The 18507-nt window shown below is 32.6% G+C and overlaps 1 long non-coding RNA gene across 1 annotated transcript; it reads right to left on the minus strand.

Moving 5' to 3' along the window:
• Positions 1–9583: 9583 nt before the first annotated feature.
• LOC128555733 (uncharacterized) lies at positions 9584–12562 on the minus strand. Its single transcript, XR_008370310.1, has 3 exons — positions 12425–12562; positions 11646–11814; positions 9584–11158 (listed from the first exon to the last, which is right to left on the minus strand). It is a non-coding gene; the product is annotated as an uncharacterized LOC128555733 (long non-coding RNA).
• Between the last annotated feature and the right edge of the window lie 5945 nt (positions 12563–18507).

An 18507-nucleotide genomic window follows, 5' to 3' on the forward strand; every position in this document is an offset into this window, starting at 1 on the left:
CAGACCGTCGCTATGGATATACTGAAAATATAACACAGGTTTATGTTTATTTGTTTAAATGTCTGTAAATAGTACTTCAGTCCCCGTGTTTCTTTTTACATTTTTAAAAGACTGATAACTATTATTAACACAGATAGAAGTAAAACTAACATAATCATAAAGCATCACTTAAATCAACAATACTATGGTATACATTTATTCCTGCAGATTTGTACTAAATACACCGTAATGGTGGTACGTAAGACTACGTTTTCAACAACAGCAGCAGTAACAACAATAACAACAAATCAAGTGCAATCGCCGTTAGCAAGGTTTTAACAAAGAATAGGACTGTAGGCAGATCACTACCAAATAAAATGTAAGCATACATAGGTTTAGTCACAAGTAGTCCAAATATAAATAGTCATCTTTCATCCCTACGACTTCCTCGTGCCCTTTCTCAAAATCATCGTGTTTTGCTTTACTTTACTTTTCCCTTTTCATTTCCTATAGTAGCGATATTTAATTTATTTATTCATTGGAAAAGAAGTCTCTTAAATCCAGCAAATGTTTAAAATAATTTTGTCTTGTTTTGGATTTTATATGAAATAAAGAACAGCCGGATTTAGTGTTGTTCACCCTGTAAATTTGGGAATTTGACAGGCGGTACCCGCTTCGTTGTTTTAACAGATATTTTAAGAAAGGCATTACGTCTGACCTGATGTTCTGCAAAGAAAACTTAGATTCCGAAAGCTTCGATCGATATGAAAATTAGGTATATTTATAAACACATTATGTGCGTACAATAAAAAGTGGAATAATTTGTTTCGACACAATCTGTGGTAAAGTTTTGGCGTGATCATGGTACAACCCGTATAGTTATATATTACTGTGATCGTTTTTCATACATTTTGAGCCCTTTTGAAATTCTTGGAATAGGAGTTTTATAAACTGTCATAAATAAAACGAAGTGTATTTTCAAATATTACTATGTTATAAACTAAATTACTCCATTTTTAGCACTTCTTTTAAATGCCCTTTATCACTGTGCAAACGTTTCCCTATAGTAATTTTAGAGTTGTGTCCTGGACAAGAAAATTAAATAAAGGAATATATCTGGAAAAGGAGTAGGGTAGAGATTTGGTTTTTGCACGTTACTCACTGCCATGTCAAGCTAACCATTGGTGCCAAGTGCCTTACAATACATTCATAAATGACAAAGTTACTGACCGGACAGGAAATCCATATGAACATTCAATAAAGGGAGATAATTCAAACGGTAAGAGGTATTGATTTAAGGTTCTTGCATGCGATACGTTATCATGTCATGCTGTTCATTGGTACCGACTTTTTTTTAATCAACCAGTGAATGAAAAAATTACAGACAGTAAACAGAATCAGGACGGACATTCAAAAAGGGGGAAATAATTTAAAAAGTAATAAACGTAGATTTATGGTTTTTGCACCAAGTCTTTCTGAAATCTATGAATGACACTGTTAGAGACGGACATGACATCGAGATGAACGAATGAGCTAATGGAAGCACGAACGTTTTAATTATTATATTCCATTCAAAATGATGGGTGGGTGTCGGATGGGGATGGGGATGGGGTGGCATAAAAAGTGTGTGTGGAATGTAGCAATATTTTTAAAGGACTGGTGTCTAGCGATATTAATTTGCTCATATATCAAAAAAAGGGTGTAAAATTAGCGACCTTATAAGTATTTTTTATTTCATATTTTTGTGTTTGGATATTAACCTGATATCGAAAAGTATATATTGACAGTATATACTTTACGAGTGTATGACGATGTTTTTTTATTTATATATTTCATATACGCTGATTCATACATGTGGGTTTCATACACTTAAGAAATAATAAGTTCCCAAGTGTGGTTCATCGTAGAATAACTCGTGTTTTTAGTTCTTATGCGTAAGAATATATTACCAAGACCATAGGCCTACATCTAGGTTACCTACGCTTTGAAATATTTCACAACTAAATATATATAATGCACAAACTTACCTCGGATGCCATTTTGTTTTTCCACAGAGTTCTGAGAATCATGGTATAGCTGTAAATGATGACGGAAAGTGGTACCACATATGACGTAAACACAACCACAATGGTAGCAGTTTTTTCATACAATGCTTGTGGCTCTGGCCATATACTAGTACAGTACACAAACTCTCCGTATGTCACCGTTTGGAAGTAGACTGCAAACGGAAGGGATATCAGAAATGAAACTGTTGAAAAATATAAATAAAAATACTATAGGAGATGCTGGAAAATGAATATTTAAGGAAATTGAGATTTCGATGATACTCGTCTGGTAAATGTACGCAAATGTGTAGTAGATTCCTATACAACAGAGATGAGTATACGCTTTAAGGGGTCAAAAATAAATCAATTGGCTCACTACATGTGTATCTACACGGTTTGAACAAGAATTTAGGTTCAACAAAGTATATCTTTAACTTGCACGGCTTCATTATATTTTTCTGAAATTTGAAAGTGACTGACCTTAACACGCTTATTGAGACAGCAAATGAAGTTATTCACTTACTTTCATACGTTTAAGTAAATATACGACAACATCATTATTTCGAACAGGGTTTGTTGTGATTCTTAAGGATGATCACTAAATGAAGCCGAGACTTAACTTTGTTTGCAATTAATTGGTAACTAATGCTTCTGAAATATAATATACATTTACTACTGTGATTAAAGTACTGTCATAGCCAGTTTTGTGATTGAAACAATGTATTGGATTTTCCTTAGTATATTTTGCTCAATTATCCTACCGATTTTTTTTTCAAAATGTTAGTTTTTGTCCAGGTATGCAAACTGGCAAGTTCAATTCAAGCTTGCATAGTAGTCAATTTTATTACAGTACAGTTTTAATATAACATTGACAGAACTATAGCAAAACTATCATAATGGTCCGATGTTAGATAACTGTCACATTAACATCTACTATTTAGAACGGAATGACATTCTACATACCTAACCATACAATAAGGCATACGATCAGTGATACCTGCGTTGTCCTCCAACTCCTGGACTTAAGGGCATAAACAATGGCATAGTAACGATCAATAGACATCGCCATCAGTGTCAGACATGTTGCATGAATCGTAACCTGAAATCAGTATAAATAATGTTGTTATGAGCTCATAACGGCGAGCATAAGATGTATGAATCAGGAGGTCGCAAGGTCTTTCCCCGTCCGAGACGTATGTTCTCCGAGACGCGATCCTCCACATCTGATTCCAGATCCTCATCATGTTGTATCCTACCTTGATCGTAAATGGTTGGTGAATGGATCGTTTACCGGCTGATGATCCGTACAAATAACAATATTGATGGTATGTTTTATGACTATGTAATTAGTCTATTTCTAGTAGGGATGTTACAGACATCATATACATTCCTATTACAACTAACAATGTATCAATTTGAATGTGCCTTTATTTGCAATGGTTGTCTCTGACTGTGCTTGAATTTAAATTATATTGTTATTATTTGCACGGCACCCTAACACATTGAATGCTTAAACGTAGTATCAATATATTTCGACAAATGAAAAATAATAAATATTACTATTGTATATGAAGTTTGATAACATTATGTTACTTACATAGACTATGTACATTGTGATCTTGCAAATGCCGTCACCAAATATCCATGCCGGAAGTGCATATAGCGTGGCTGTGAACGGAACGACAAGCACAATAAATGCAGTCAGAAATAGCCAGATTTATGATAAAATAATTCGCAGCATTTTTATCCCCATGTCTGATAATTGTGTAGATAACAAGCGTGTTCCCAAGAATACCCAAAACAGTCAAAATTCCCCATACCAGTGGTACAAATACAGCCAAAATTTGATGCAAATTAAATTGGATATCTGATGCAGTGGTGTTTAGTGTGGTATTATCATATAACTCAGTTTGAGTGTTATTCGGCATGTCTGGTAGGACTGTTCCGTTCAACAATGACATTGTTGAAGTACTATGCTTGACCTAACTCTTGAAGCTTTATGTAGAAGTATCAGCAGGTGTTACACACTGGCTAATCTGTTGTTCAACAGCAGGACCTGAAAGGGAGATTATAATTCATTATGCAAATTGCACCGTATAGCTATCTGCAAAACATTTTGGCGTGAAGTTATTATTTAAGCTATTACAGGTTTGCTGGGTGTCTGCATAAATTTGCGAAACTGCAGAAATAACAAAAAATGTAAAGTAGCCGATAGTGTTATGACTTAGTGTTGTTATATTTTCTGGTCCTTTTGGATCACGAAGTAAATTCATTTTCACTATTATAATAGAATTCCGCTTAAGCCGGTGCTAGGTGGCGTGAGAAGAGTTGCACATTCCATTACCTCTCATGAACAGACTAAACAAAATCGAGTCAAATATTATGTTGCTTGGTTGCGTTCTTTGCTTCCAAAGGATCTTTTCACAGATTTTATCAGCACGAATCATGGGTAATGGTCCTTTATAAAACATCGTGGGACGTATCGTCATTAAAAGCTATTAAAATATATGAGGTGAAAGGGGGCATAAATATAACAAATAATCAAGGCCTTCGAGTTGTTTATCGTCTGATTTACCACGGTTCAGAGTTCAGATGCGTAGGAATTGAACCACGAGGGCGTTAGAGAGGTTAAATACTGAAGCATCTGCACGATGAACCGTGGTAAATTAAACGATAAATAACAAGAAGGCCTTGATTGTTTTCATTCTGACATGCTCATTGATATATTTTGATAGATATTATACTGGACTTCGTTTACCTGAGGAGTAATGTATCGAACGTCATGCGGCAATATGACGTCATAATTGACGTCACAGTGCTCTCTTACCGGTCCACGCGTCAATTGTTGTTTATCGCAGAATATATAGAGCTTGATTTTCTTCTTTGTTTAACTGGAAAACAAATCGAACCATGTTAGAAAATTGAATAACTAATACTTACACCGTAAAGTCACACTTTTTACACCTTTTAATCAGTGCAGAACGCTTAAGTCATATATGGTAATTATTAATTGGTGACATGCTTCACCTGCAGCTGTAGGTAGATTGTTTGTATTAATAGGTTGGTTTGCTCGTTATCTATCAGTAATGCAAAGCAATATTAATTCCAATATTATAGAAAGAGAACAGATTTATGTTTGTATTAGAGTCACTGGCCTACAGATTGTACAACAAGAAAAGGAAAAAAAAAATAGGTGTCAGGACATTAATGCTTTTATTCTTAACAAACTTTAAGACTTAATTACTGACAGACTATATGTTATAAATACACAAGAAAATTAGTTGTTTTTACTATTTTTTACACTGAAAGTTGAAAAAGTGTTTGTAATACTTTACTCCAGGTAAACTGTCGACTTATAAATATCTATATTTAACGATCGTGAAAACATATTTCTCCGTGGCGGTATTGGTAGAGACAGCGGGGAAGTTTTTCTTCCGCGGCGTCCCGGGCTCGATTCCCGATGCGAGCATCTTTTTTTCTTGATTTTGCACTTTTAAGATAGTTTAAATAGACATCGCCAGCAGTGACAGACGTTTTGCATGAACTGTAATATGAAATCAGTATAAATAATGTTGTTATGAGCCCATAACGGCGAGCATAAGATATATGCACAACTTTTTATAATACAAAATTTCTCTAGATTCCCTTCAATATTAGCAAAGTTATTGTCTGAACAAAATATGAAAAGAAAGTTCCTTTAAAAATATTCCGTAGAAAATATGTACACAAATTGTGATTATTCGAAAATGACTTGTAATGAGCTTGTCTTATCGCATATTCAACTAACATCACACGTGAACAAGTTACTTCGAATGCAAAGTTTTTCTCCGGACAAATATGCTATCATTAAATACTAACTGGAGGCAAATCAGCCTAATGGAAGATTCAAGAATGATGTATTTGTAGTCTTCACGTTACCTTTTTGCGATCTACTATTATGACTTATTTCTTTAAATTCTTTAAATTAGGTCCATAATGTTGTTCGGACAGTGAATTTTCAGAACATTTGAAAATAACTTGACACAGAGTTATGTTTGCGCATTGCAATTTCACTAATTACCACCTGTCATTATTTCCCGTTTCAGTATATAATTTCCCTTGAGAGAAGGACTATATTTTCATTACCCCAACAGCTTAAGGCGGAGGATTTTATAATTATAAAAGTCAGATTAGAAATGAGAAATATCAAAAGAAACATGAGATAATCACCTTTATGGAAAAAGAACCATTAAATGTAAAAATGTAAAACAGATATAAAACAACACTACAGTTCATAACAGTTTCACATGTTTATGTTTGATTCTAACTGTATTAGTATAATAAACAGATGTATACACCCCGCTAAGAAAGTGTTTGACATAGGACTTCTTTCGCTCGTCTGTTTAATGTTTGGCATAAAACTCACATTTATACACGAGTGTGTGAGTATGTTTTAAGGTCTGCAACGTAAACAAGTCATATCGCAATGGGATAAAGTTTGTCCTATCGCATAATATAATATGGACTATTACTAAAATAGTACGTCATGTAATATCAATAAAAAGATACATGTAATCCGTGTAATATACGGGAATAGTTTCAACATAGAAATATGTCACTTTATTCTATTTCTATTTTATCTATCCAATCGTGAACGTTTCTTTGCAACACGTGACCTTACAATATATTACTATACTGGACGCACGTGCGTACAAAATAACCTGTATTTTCCGTATTTAGACGGTTCAATAGTCCCATGTTAAACATACGATAAAGCCCGAAACGCGTGAAAATGTTCCGAATGTAAATCGGGTAAAGTAGGCGACCTATGTACAAAGTTTGATTATGTGTCTTGAAATCAGGATTATATAATTATCAAGAAAACAATATTCAGTGGATCATTTTTAATCTAAACTAAAATAAAATAGATTTAGAATAAAAAGATAATTTAACAATGGTCTGTACAATACGAGATATATTTGAACTCGTACCCAGCTGGGAAAACCATATTGGACTTGCCTAGCCCTCGTCCAATATGGTTTTCTCAGCTGGGTACTCGTCCAAATATATCTCCATATTGTATAGAACAATGTTAAATAACCTAATATTAAAACTTCACTGTTTTTCGTTTACAAGATACAATTAAAAACTTAATATCTCGAACTCGCTTATCCAAACATTCTGGCTATCTCTAGGGCATTTATCAATATCCTGTTATGAAAACAAGACGTGCACTAAATATCATTTTAAGTCAAATTTATTTATCTTGGAGTAAAACGCTCGATCCCTTGAAAATCGAGACACCGAGTTTTCTTTACATTCCTTTACAAAAGATTATTGTAATGTCGAAGCTAATTTACAACGTTAAGAAGGTGAACGTCCACAAAAAATTGTTGCTAACTGTAGTGTCATGAGTGACGACAACTTAATATTCTTTTAAGCTGAAAATACCAGGAATTGCTTGAAAATACACTTGCAAACAGCGAGTCATCATTTAAAAATATATCTGTTTGTACCAAGCTTTGAGATAATACGTCTTTAAACTGAAACCTTTTGATATTTTTACATGCCAGATAGTTTTTGTTTTAAAATGCATACATTTTGGAAAGTATTGGTATCTTTACTGTGTATTTACATGAAACTGTTTTGCGGTTTGTCGCAGCGGTATATGACCAAATAATTTTTTCATCTTTTTAAATAATATTCACTCTTTCGATCACTTCAGTCAGAAGTTTTTTTTTATTGTAAACGCGTTGTGTGACTTCTTGGTGATATAACTATACCTATGTTCTATCTGCTTTGTTGGGGGCTATTATGAATGTTCCTTCTTGTAAGTCCAGATTCCATTAAAACAAGAGCGTATAGAATATATTGATAAACATAAACTAAAATTATTTGAGTTGGCAACAAAAGTACAGTTAAATTCCGTCTTTGTTGCGTTACATTGCTATTAAGGGGTTTTCTACTGAAAGCATTTTCTAAAAATCAGAATATTTGACATAAACCTGGATGCATGCCCCTTAAACGGCAACATCACCACAAGTTATTACAAAACTGTAGGAAGTACCTATCATTTGATAACACTGAGGTTCAAAGTAAGCGTGATTAAATCTAAAATCGCCGAGATGAGCTTTATTGAAAACGGCCAGAAGTGATAGACTGACTTTGTGCGAAAAGGTATATATGACAAAGAGGTATTTCATAATACAAATGAACTGCGAATTTTCTGGATATTTCATCATTCAGTAAAGTAATAATGATATAAAAGTTTTTTATCGTGACTTTGATGGTATCAAATGGGCCTCAGGCTATTGAACAATTATAACGTCAGTAAATCTTGGCAACAGCCTATTGATTTCTGTTGCGAAAATGGCTGCATTCTGAAGTGAGGAAATCTAAATGGAATAACTGTGTTTAATCCTGTCTAAATCACTGTTTAGATAATTTTATGTACACAGTTTTTGTCTTTTGCATGTAAGTCTGAAAAAGAGCAAATTTCAAGGCATAAAACCTTGACATCCATTTTATCATAAGTAAGTATATCAACATTGGAAACTTATGGATGTAATCAAAACAGTTTAAACAATAAACTATATGTGACCATGACTGAGAAAATGGGTCCAGATGAGGGATTTTGACATTTTCAGGTTTCTACATATTTAGAAAGTATATTCATTCAGAAATAAATCCTGAAAATTTCAGATGAAAATCTTCAAAATTGTCAATTTTATGACAGATTTTGTAACATAGATATTAAAAATGAAAACAGTACATTTCAGTTATCCTTTCTTTCTAGTTTATTTCTCACATACTGAAATAAATATATCTTTTGTTACAATTGCATGATATAAATAAGATCCCTTCTTAATACACAAAATGATAATCAATTAAAATCTACAACAATTTCTATAAAAATATTTCTAAAATTATGTTACCATGGCAACAAATATATTAAAATCCCTTTTCTATGATAAAACTTAAAAAAACATGTTCGCTTGAAATAAGGATTTTAAAAAGCAAAATATTTTAAGGCATATGTATTTACAAAAATAAACTGAAAATTTCCCATGAAAATATTAAGAATGTTTGGTTTTATGACAGTTTTTGTACATTTTGTAACATGGGTAATAACCACAAGAATAAGATAGATTTGTCATTGTTTCTTCATAACTTGTCTTTTACAGGCTGGTAATAAATGACTACCTTGGAAAAAAAACCTTCTATTACTATGAAATTTTATTTTTGTGATGCTTACTTGAAACAGAAAAATACAGCTAATTTAAATCTTTCATATTTTCTATGAAAACATTATTCAAATTGCGTTACCATGGCAACATATGCAATACATTGCTTTTTCTACAATAGTACTTAAGAATAAAAGCTTAATTTAAAATAATGTTTCTTATAAGTTGAATATTTAGTGGTTTATATATTCAAAAGTAAAATTTGAAAATTTTATGTGAAAAGATAAAAAATGTTTGGTTTTATGACAGATTTCGTAACACGGGAAATAACCACAAGAATAAACTATTTCAGTCGTTGTTTCTTCTCTTAAAGTGCAAACACCTAGCTGGTTAAAGTCCTTCACATTTTCTTTTTTTCTATAAAAACATTATTAAATTATGTTACCATGGCAACATATGCATTTGATTCTGTTTTCTACAATAATACTTTAAAAACGAGCTAAATTTGGAAAAGTGTTTCAGATAACTTGAATATTATAAAGTGGTACGTATTCAAAAATATTATCTCAAAATTCCATGTTAAAAAAATAAAATGTTTTGTTTTATGACAGTGTTTGTAACATGAGTAATAACTATAAGAATAAGGCATTTCTGTCATTGTTTCTTCATAACTTGCCTTTTACCTGCTGGTAATAAATTACTATTTTGAAATAAATGAAACATATATTACTACTGATGTTTTATTGTTTATGCTTATCTAGAATACTAGAAAGTACAGCTAATTAAAATTTTTCCATATTTTCTAAGAAAATTATGTTACCATGGCGACATATGTTTTAAATTCCCTTTTCCTACAATAATACTTAAAAACAAGAGCTTATTTTAAAAAGTATTTCTAATAAGTTAAATATTTGAAAGTACAAGTATTCAGGAAAGAAATCTGAAAATTTCAAATAAAAACTTTAAAACAGTCATGTTCTGTAACAAAAGTAGTTATCGTAAGAATAAACATTTCAGTCATCCCTTTCCTCATAATCTGTTTTTCACTGGCTAGTGATAACTGACAATACTGACGAAAGTGAACATTCTTTTACCATTACATTATATACTGTAGATCCCTTATTGAAATACAAATCCATAATTTCAATGAAATATAATTTGAATTATGTTACCATGGCAACATACATACTAAATTCGTTTTTCTAAAAATATTTTAATAATTAACACAACAGCTTAACTTTTGATGAAGGTTACACTGCTACAAGCTCTGGTGAAAAGTAAATAGTTATTTCCAGCCAATACTTTAATGTAGATAACTGAAACTACAACCTTTACTTGATGTTTAACCTTAACAGCTAAACACATCTATATGAACAGCAAAACAGGCTAAAATGTTGTATATTAAAACGTTTGAATTCAACAACAATTTCTATCTTTTATATTCACTTCCTTTTTTCAGTTCTCAGAAAAATCCTCGTCAGTCCAATTTCAGTTCAAGTGGTTTGGGACAAACAGAATCCTTCGACTTTTCAGACAAAAACTATTCTCTTATGAGTTCATACAGGTACCATTGTCAGGCTTGTGTCATTCCATGTCAATAATATTTGTTTGGCAAGGGGGAGTAGATTTTAGTAAGTTAACTGGCCTGTCACTTTTAAGACTAACACTCCAGGTGTTTCTGCAGACATGATAAAGTGGTAATACTTGGTTATCTTCTTCAAAAGTTTAAAATATTGTGATAAGATATTTCTCCACTTGTAGAATGTGACAGGATTTAAATCTTTGTTGACCAACTGTGTTGTTATGACATTTCTTTGATGACTGACACACTGTGTCAGCAATATCATGTATTATTAAAGGTCTCAGCATTCACCCTCCTCCACATATTCTTCTAAATTCAAAAGTGCAAGTCAGATTCAAACTTTGCATGGTCTGTGATCATTGTTGAATATTCAGTCGATCTGTGATATCCTGTAACAAATAAGTAAAACATTTTATTTTAAATAATTAACCTAGGAGTCGCTTTATTTAATAAAAGCAGGGTTATCACTATTTGATAATAGGTGATTCTTACAACCAATGCTCTAAAATATTGACAAACAGACTGACAACAGCGTGCTGTCAGTATATAAAATGTACTTTGTTTGTAGATTTTGGTTACTGCAAATAGGATGTTCTAAAACACATTTTTTGCATTTATTGTGTTAACCCTTAACCTGCTAAATTTGTAAAATGGACTACTCCATCTTTAAATAGAGACAGTACCATTTATAGCTTATAGGGGGTTCTAATAGAAAATTTGCTGACTAAGTATCAACACTGCAGATCATGATCAGACTGCACAGATGTGCAAGTTGATCTTGATCTGCACTGGTTGCAAAGGCAGACATAGCTGCCTCATGCAGCCTAAGGGTTAAAAGTATACACTGTTTTAACAGCTATCAAAAATGGTTGTTACCTAGTAAAACTCTCCACAGACCATACCACAGCAAGATGTTATTTCTATTCTAGCTAGCAGCATTGTCAAAATGGAATACCAATACAGGTAGTGATGTACCATGCTCACAAGTTGTCTGCCCCTTAACCAACTGAGTTGCTTTCATAAACAAGAGGAAACACTTGCCTTCCTGAAAAAAGATTTAAAAGTCTTTGGTAAAAGTATCTGTTATCTTCATGTATCTCAGGAACCTTTACAGTCTCCATTCTAATCCATATTCTTGGTGCAATAAAACTGGTAAAACAATTCAATCACATAACAATGTCTATGTCAAGAAGGGGTTAATTAAATCTGAAAATAATCATATTACAATTAAACTAAATTACAATTAATTGATTTACTTCAAATAATTAATTAAAACTCCTATTATTTAGAACTATTCTACAACTTAATGAGATATCAACTTATACACATGTACATGTAGTGTTAAGCATTCAAATTATCCACGTACTTATTGAGTGCCACAAACTTTTCCCAGGCTAATAGCCAATGTAATGAAGACTTTACACCAACTGATCCTCCTCAAAACCGGATTGTTGAAATTAAATTTCAATAATGCCAGTTTTGTCAGTTTTTAAAAGCCATTCAATAGTCATAGTACATGTACATACATTGTACAAATCATTAGTGTAGAAGTAGACTTATTTTGTATTGGCTCCAACAAAACCTAGACAGAGGTATAAATAAATAATATATTGCATTAAAATTATAATAAGAGCCTTTAGCTGCATGTTACTTACCTGATTCCTCAAAGCACATCCAAAATATGTTACATTTTCTTGAGATCTTAAAGTAAACAGACCAATTTCCTGGCTGTTGTAGGGTATATGAACCAGCTGTAGTGGAACGAACCATCAAAGGAACAGGGAATATTATCTGAAAGAAGATACATTACATGTACTGTAAACATCACTAAAAATCAAAAACTCACTACTAAATTAATAATGTGATTTTGAAAGGTTTCATTAACTTACCACAAAATACTTTAAAAGTTATTATACTATGAATCTATTTTTTTAAAGGATCATCAATTGTTTAACACACAGCAAGGCTCAAAAATTTTAAAAATAAAAAGATTTTCATTATATGGCATAAAGTCCTACTATCCATATACAATCATCCTGTTACAAAACATTCTGAATCAACAATAATGGAAAAAGAGTAGTCACCAGACAGAAAAAAACATGACTTATGAGACCCACAGCAAAAACAGTTACCATTTTATAAACGGAAGTGTCTAGACATCCGGTAACCAGAAACCTAGCCAGTGTTCCAGCCGAGCGGTAACAGGATGCCTAGCCTATCCTATCCTATAGGGGTTTTCTAGGCGTCCGGTAATCAATTTTAAAATATTGTATAAGCCTTACAGGTGAATACAAACTTACGCCAAAAAAATATGATACAATAAATTTATTCATTACAGTATTCATATGTAAAAAGATCACCGAACAGCTAGAAAAACATAAGCGGAGAGGCTAGTCGTCTTGTTGCCGGACAGCTAGAATGCAGGGTAGGCGTCCGGTTACCGGACATCTACATATTTCCTTTTAAAATACCTTGGCTACTACTGTGAGAGGGGACTTTTCAAGAAATCATGTGACATAGGCAGGCATCTATATGTCTGCATCAAATTTATAATTATCATAGCTACATGTATATTGACTTTTTATTATTGTTTTTTTTTCCATAAATAATGCTTACTAGTCTACGACAATGAAATAATTTGATGAATCCTGGTCACCTTGAGTAAGAAGCTGCCTGCCTTCAATAATCTTTGTGATAACCCAACTGGCCATTTTATATTAAATACACAGGATTAGTGAAATCATCTGTGTTTAGTGGCCACAAGATAAATTTAATAAATTTTCCTCCTTTATGTTTTGGATTCACTTCCGGGTAAAAGACAGACTTACTTCGGTGAAAGTTTCAAATATATTACAGTGTGTACATACCACGTGGTTTGTGACGTCATTTTCGGGTATTACGGCAAGAAAATTTATAAACAAATCCGTCGATTCAGAATTTAAAAACACCGTAAGTTTTTCATTTTTTCACCGATTTGAATATTTCTTTTACGAGGCTCAAGCCAAGATAGTGGGCTATAAACGTAAGACAAAGTTTTCCTGAAATCCTAAGCAGTTTTTGCAAAGGTCGGTTCCAACCCTGAAATTCGGCAAATTCTTGGAGGAACAATACGGCAAGAAAAACCCGTATTTTACAAAATAATGCAGGATTGCTTTTCTTTTCATTGTTGTGCCTTACACCGCTGTTGATTTCGGTTCCAAGAAGGCCTGCGGACCACTTTACTTGACATAAAATGGTAGGTTTCTCTGTGAAAACCTATGTCTTCGGAAAATGCTAATACGGCAAGAATGATATGACGGCAAGCAGATTTATGAATATGCCTTTTGTTCCTTTACGAACAGTTTCGCGCATTATTGAGTTTGAGACTCGTTTCCTCATGTATAATACCTGTTTGCAGATTTCTTTAGCTTCTATTCAGATAAATTCCGGTATGATGTGATATGAAAGAACGGCTTTTTTCAATGCTTCTTAAAGATCGTTTAGTAGATCTATTTTTTTCTGTTTCATTACTTGTTATCTAATTAGAGCTTTCAAGAGAAGTTTCCTAATTTCTACTTTATTTATAGTCTCAAGAGGTATTTTATAAATGAGTCCCTATGTGTCTATACTGTTGCATCCGCGAATGCTAACAACCATCTTAAAAGAATCAAACTACTAAAAAGTCTACAAAAAGTGTTTAAAATTGAAAATATATCCTACATATTCACAGTATGTGTTTACTTATCAATCATTAGTGATAGCTGGGCCTCTGAACAATGCCTATCTATAATAGTAATTGGTAATGTATCGAAACTGCATTTCGAAATAAGTCTTTGAGATTTCGAGATTATGGTTACACACAGAAATTGAAATTTTCAATAAATTTACTTATTTTAATAAAATTAACGCATTGCACATTAAATTATGACAGTATAAGCAGATAGTTACAAATTTTAGAAATTTATGAAACGTTTTGAAATGTAAAACATAACAGTAAAATTTAAGTAAAATTAAACAATTCATTTTATCAGACCCAAGAAAGCAATGGTAACACAACAAATGCAAAAAAACTACAAAAGGTCACCAAGCCAGCTTTGTAGTTTCCATATACGCAAGTAACGCAACGACATAATATACACATTGAAACCTAGTAATCGACGTTCATAAATGAATACTGTGCAGCATCCTTTTGTGATAAATTTGTATTTCAAAATTATCTTTTATTCAAACAAAAATTTCACTGACGCTGGGCAAACTAGCACATAATTATGATATAAAACTATTGTAAGTGCAAAGGATTTCCATCTCGACTCTGCATTTGTCGTATCGTCCATTAATCACAGTTTAATCAATGTAAACCATATAATTATTAATAACAAAAAAATGCATGTGCACTTCTAGTGTGTCATACTAGAGCGCAGATGCACCTTTAAAAAATAAAAACAATATACAAAACGTAATGTGTTAAAATATTTTCTTAAATATTTGGACACTTTCACCGCGTAAACCAACGATTCTTTGTATCTCATAAAGACCACACCGAACGTGAGAGAAAAAATTATTGCATGACCTTTGAATAAAGCGTTAGTAATTAGCCAAAGAGCACATATCAGTGCGATATTGATCTGCTCCTGAGGCATACCAATCTGTAGGATGTCACAGACGGAATCAAGGGTCGGTGTAACATCTTCTTAATACAGGTCATGTCATGAAACAGTTGTTTACTAAGTTATGACCCTAGTTATTGTAAGGATCGCAGAATCATTACTGAAGATAACTTGGGCTTAACATAAAACTTAAGAATTATATATCCAATCATATAATGATTAATCCAGAAAGTGCTAAAACTTTATGTCCTAAAAAGGGGGCATAAAAGTAAAAGTATGAAAAGAAAAGAAAAGAAAAGAAGGTTTAATCTGTTCGGTAAACGTAACATTATAAATTTGAATTTTCTTAAGATTTTGCATAATCTAATATCAAAATTGTACAGTATTACATGCATTCTTCAGACCCCTATACGTAAGTTGTCATAGTATCAAATTATTTTTGACAAACGATAAATATCTTTTAGAACAAAATTACAATTGTTCAAAATATCGTTTCAGTATCATGTTCGTAAAATTGAATGTAAAACTATGCCTGTGCAATCATTTACTTGCCAAAAATATTAGTAAAACGTATTTTCAAGTTGTGTTAAACAGACAGACTTTAAAAAATAATCTTGAGACGGCCATGACAGTCCTTTATCGCTCTCATAGTACAACTGCTTGTACAGCAAAGCCCCCATTTTTCCTATGGACTATAAGTGCATGAAAACGTAATAATAATTTTGAAAACAGACCACTGAATTATTCTTTTAAATAAATCTCAGACATACGGAAAAAATGTTTTGTCAAAACTTCAAAAATGAAATAGGGCTTTACTGTTTATAAACGGTTCCCTCTAGTTTAGCATACCATGCACTATGTAAGTATGCCCTATCTACTAACCTGCTGACAGAAGTAAGCAAGTCTCAACTGCTGTTAGGGACAATAGGAGTATTCATGAATCTGCTTGCCGTCATATCATTCTTGCCGTATTAGCATTTTCCGAAGACATATATTTTCACAGAGAAACCTACCATTTTATTTTCAGTCAAGTGATTCGCTGGCCTTCTTGGAACCGAAATAAACAGCGGTGAATGGCACAACAATGTAAAGGAAAGCAATCCTGCATTATTTTGTAAATCACGGGTTTTTCTTGCCGTATTACCCTCCAAGAATTTGCCGAATTTCATGGTTGGAACCGACCTTTGCAAAAACTGCTTAGAACTTCAGGGAAACTTTGTCTTATGTTTATAGTCCACTATCTTGGCTTGAGCCTCGTAAAAGAATTATTCAAATCGGTGAAAAAATGAAGTACTTACGGTGTTTTTAAGTTCTGAATCGACGGATTTGTTTATAAATTTTCTTGCCGTAATACCCTAAAATGACGTCACAAACCACGTGGTATGTACACACTGTATTAGAGAATCTACATTAACAACTGTTTATAAACGGTACTTACCAAAATACTAAACAGTATTACAAGTCTCAGATCCCTCCATCGTTGAACAAAAAGTAGATAAACAAAAGTAAACTTCACACGCTTCCCTGATAAAATCCGAAACCGGAAACATATTGAAGGGGAAACAACTGATTTTGAACGAAATATTTTGCCTCAAGCGTAATGCCACTATTTTTTTTACAGGTCTGATGTCTAAATATTCTTTCTCTAGTAGGCTGTTATCAATCATGTAACAAGCAGTCGTGCTTTAACGGTCAAACTTTTGCTAATTAAAACATGTGTAAGAAAGCTGCGCGCGTAAACATGGCGCAACTTTAAACGTCGTTTCTCGATATTACGTCATGCCGCATCTGGACCGGTTTTCAAAGACGACGTCACATATAATCTAGTTTATAATAAAAGGTATAAAATGTCTATTCAACGATATGATTTGAAACTAAACAGTATGACGTCATTGCAGACATCTAAATGGCATGAAAACACTAAATATCTAGATATTCTTAATTTATATGAAACTGACCAAATTGAAGCACACACCAGAACACGTTCAAATTGTCTGTACCTCACTTATTCTCGAAGAAAATGTCAGAGTTATATAAAAACAGAACAGGGGCCATGTTTGATGCCAGAAAAATACTTTCAAAACAATTCTTGCTTAGTATTCTATCTAAAATTAGTGCCAAACAATGTATGTTACCCTACTGGATAAACGTATTTTACCATAGAACCACAAAACTTAAATGCACATTATTAAACCCCAACCTTTGCTATAAAAAGAAGTGGGAGGAGCCAAATTTCAAATGGTGGCTGTTTTTTGCAACAATTTTCATCAGAGAGAGATTTTTTAGGAATTTACCAGAAATAAATTGTATTTATTTTTTTAAAAAATATGCAGTTGTGGGGACATGTTTTCTGTTCACAAAAATGCATTCCTTCCACAAATAACCCATTGAATAAATTAGATACAGCAGTTACAAAATTGAAATATCAAGGTATTTTATTGAAAATTTGAATCTGAAACCACCTTTGACCCAAGTCATGTGATGTAAACAACCACAAGATGTATATAACCCACTTGTGTGTATGGATATTTTGTTCCTAGCAGAGTTTCATGTACAAGATATATAGTTCACATTATAAAAATGTGTTTACTTTAGATTATGGTTAGTTTTGAATGCATGCACATCTGCATGCTTTTTTATTATGCTTCTTTGATTTAGATAGTATGATAATTGAGTTAATAATTCCACTAACCTGAGTCCTAGGTCCATCATAGTTATAATTCCAAATGATATGTTATCCATTTGTAATAATTCTTAGGTGAATATTTCTTTTTATGATACATATAAGTCACTGTTTTGAAATGATTGTAACTTTTTAGTATACATACATTATTACATAATACAGAATTTTAGTTTCTTTTGTCATTTTATTTTTAAAATATAGATGAATTTTGGGTATCTAGTTCCATTTATGGCCCATGTATGGCTGACCTAGAAGGTTTGGGTACAAGCCCCGCACTTGATTAATTACACATGCTGACATAATCTCCCTTAATGTCCACACATCAGTCTCTGTTCTTGTCCTGTTTAATGCCCTTTGCTTTTTCTGAATATACTGAGGGAAGTACCAAGCCCCTGCATTGGATAGCGTATTCCAGTATTTTTGGTACCTTTTTTCTGTAACCCACTATTTCTTTCATGTGGATTTGCAC

The sequence above is a fragment of the Mercenaria mercenaria genome, chromosome 3 (assembly GCF_021730395.1).
Source record: "Mercenaria mercenaria strain notata chromosome 3, MADL_Memer_1, whole genome shotgun sequence".
Lineage (NCBI taxonomy): Eukaryota > Metazoa > Mollusca > Bivalvia > Venerida > Veneridae > Mercenaria > Mercenaria mercenaria.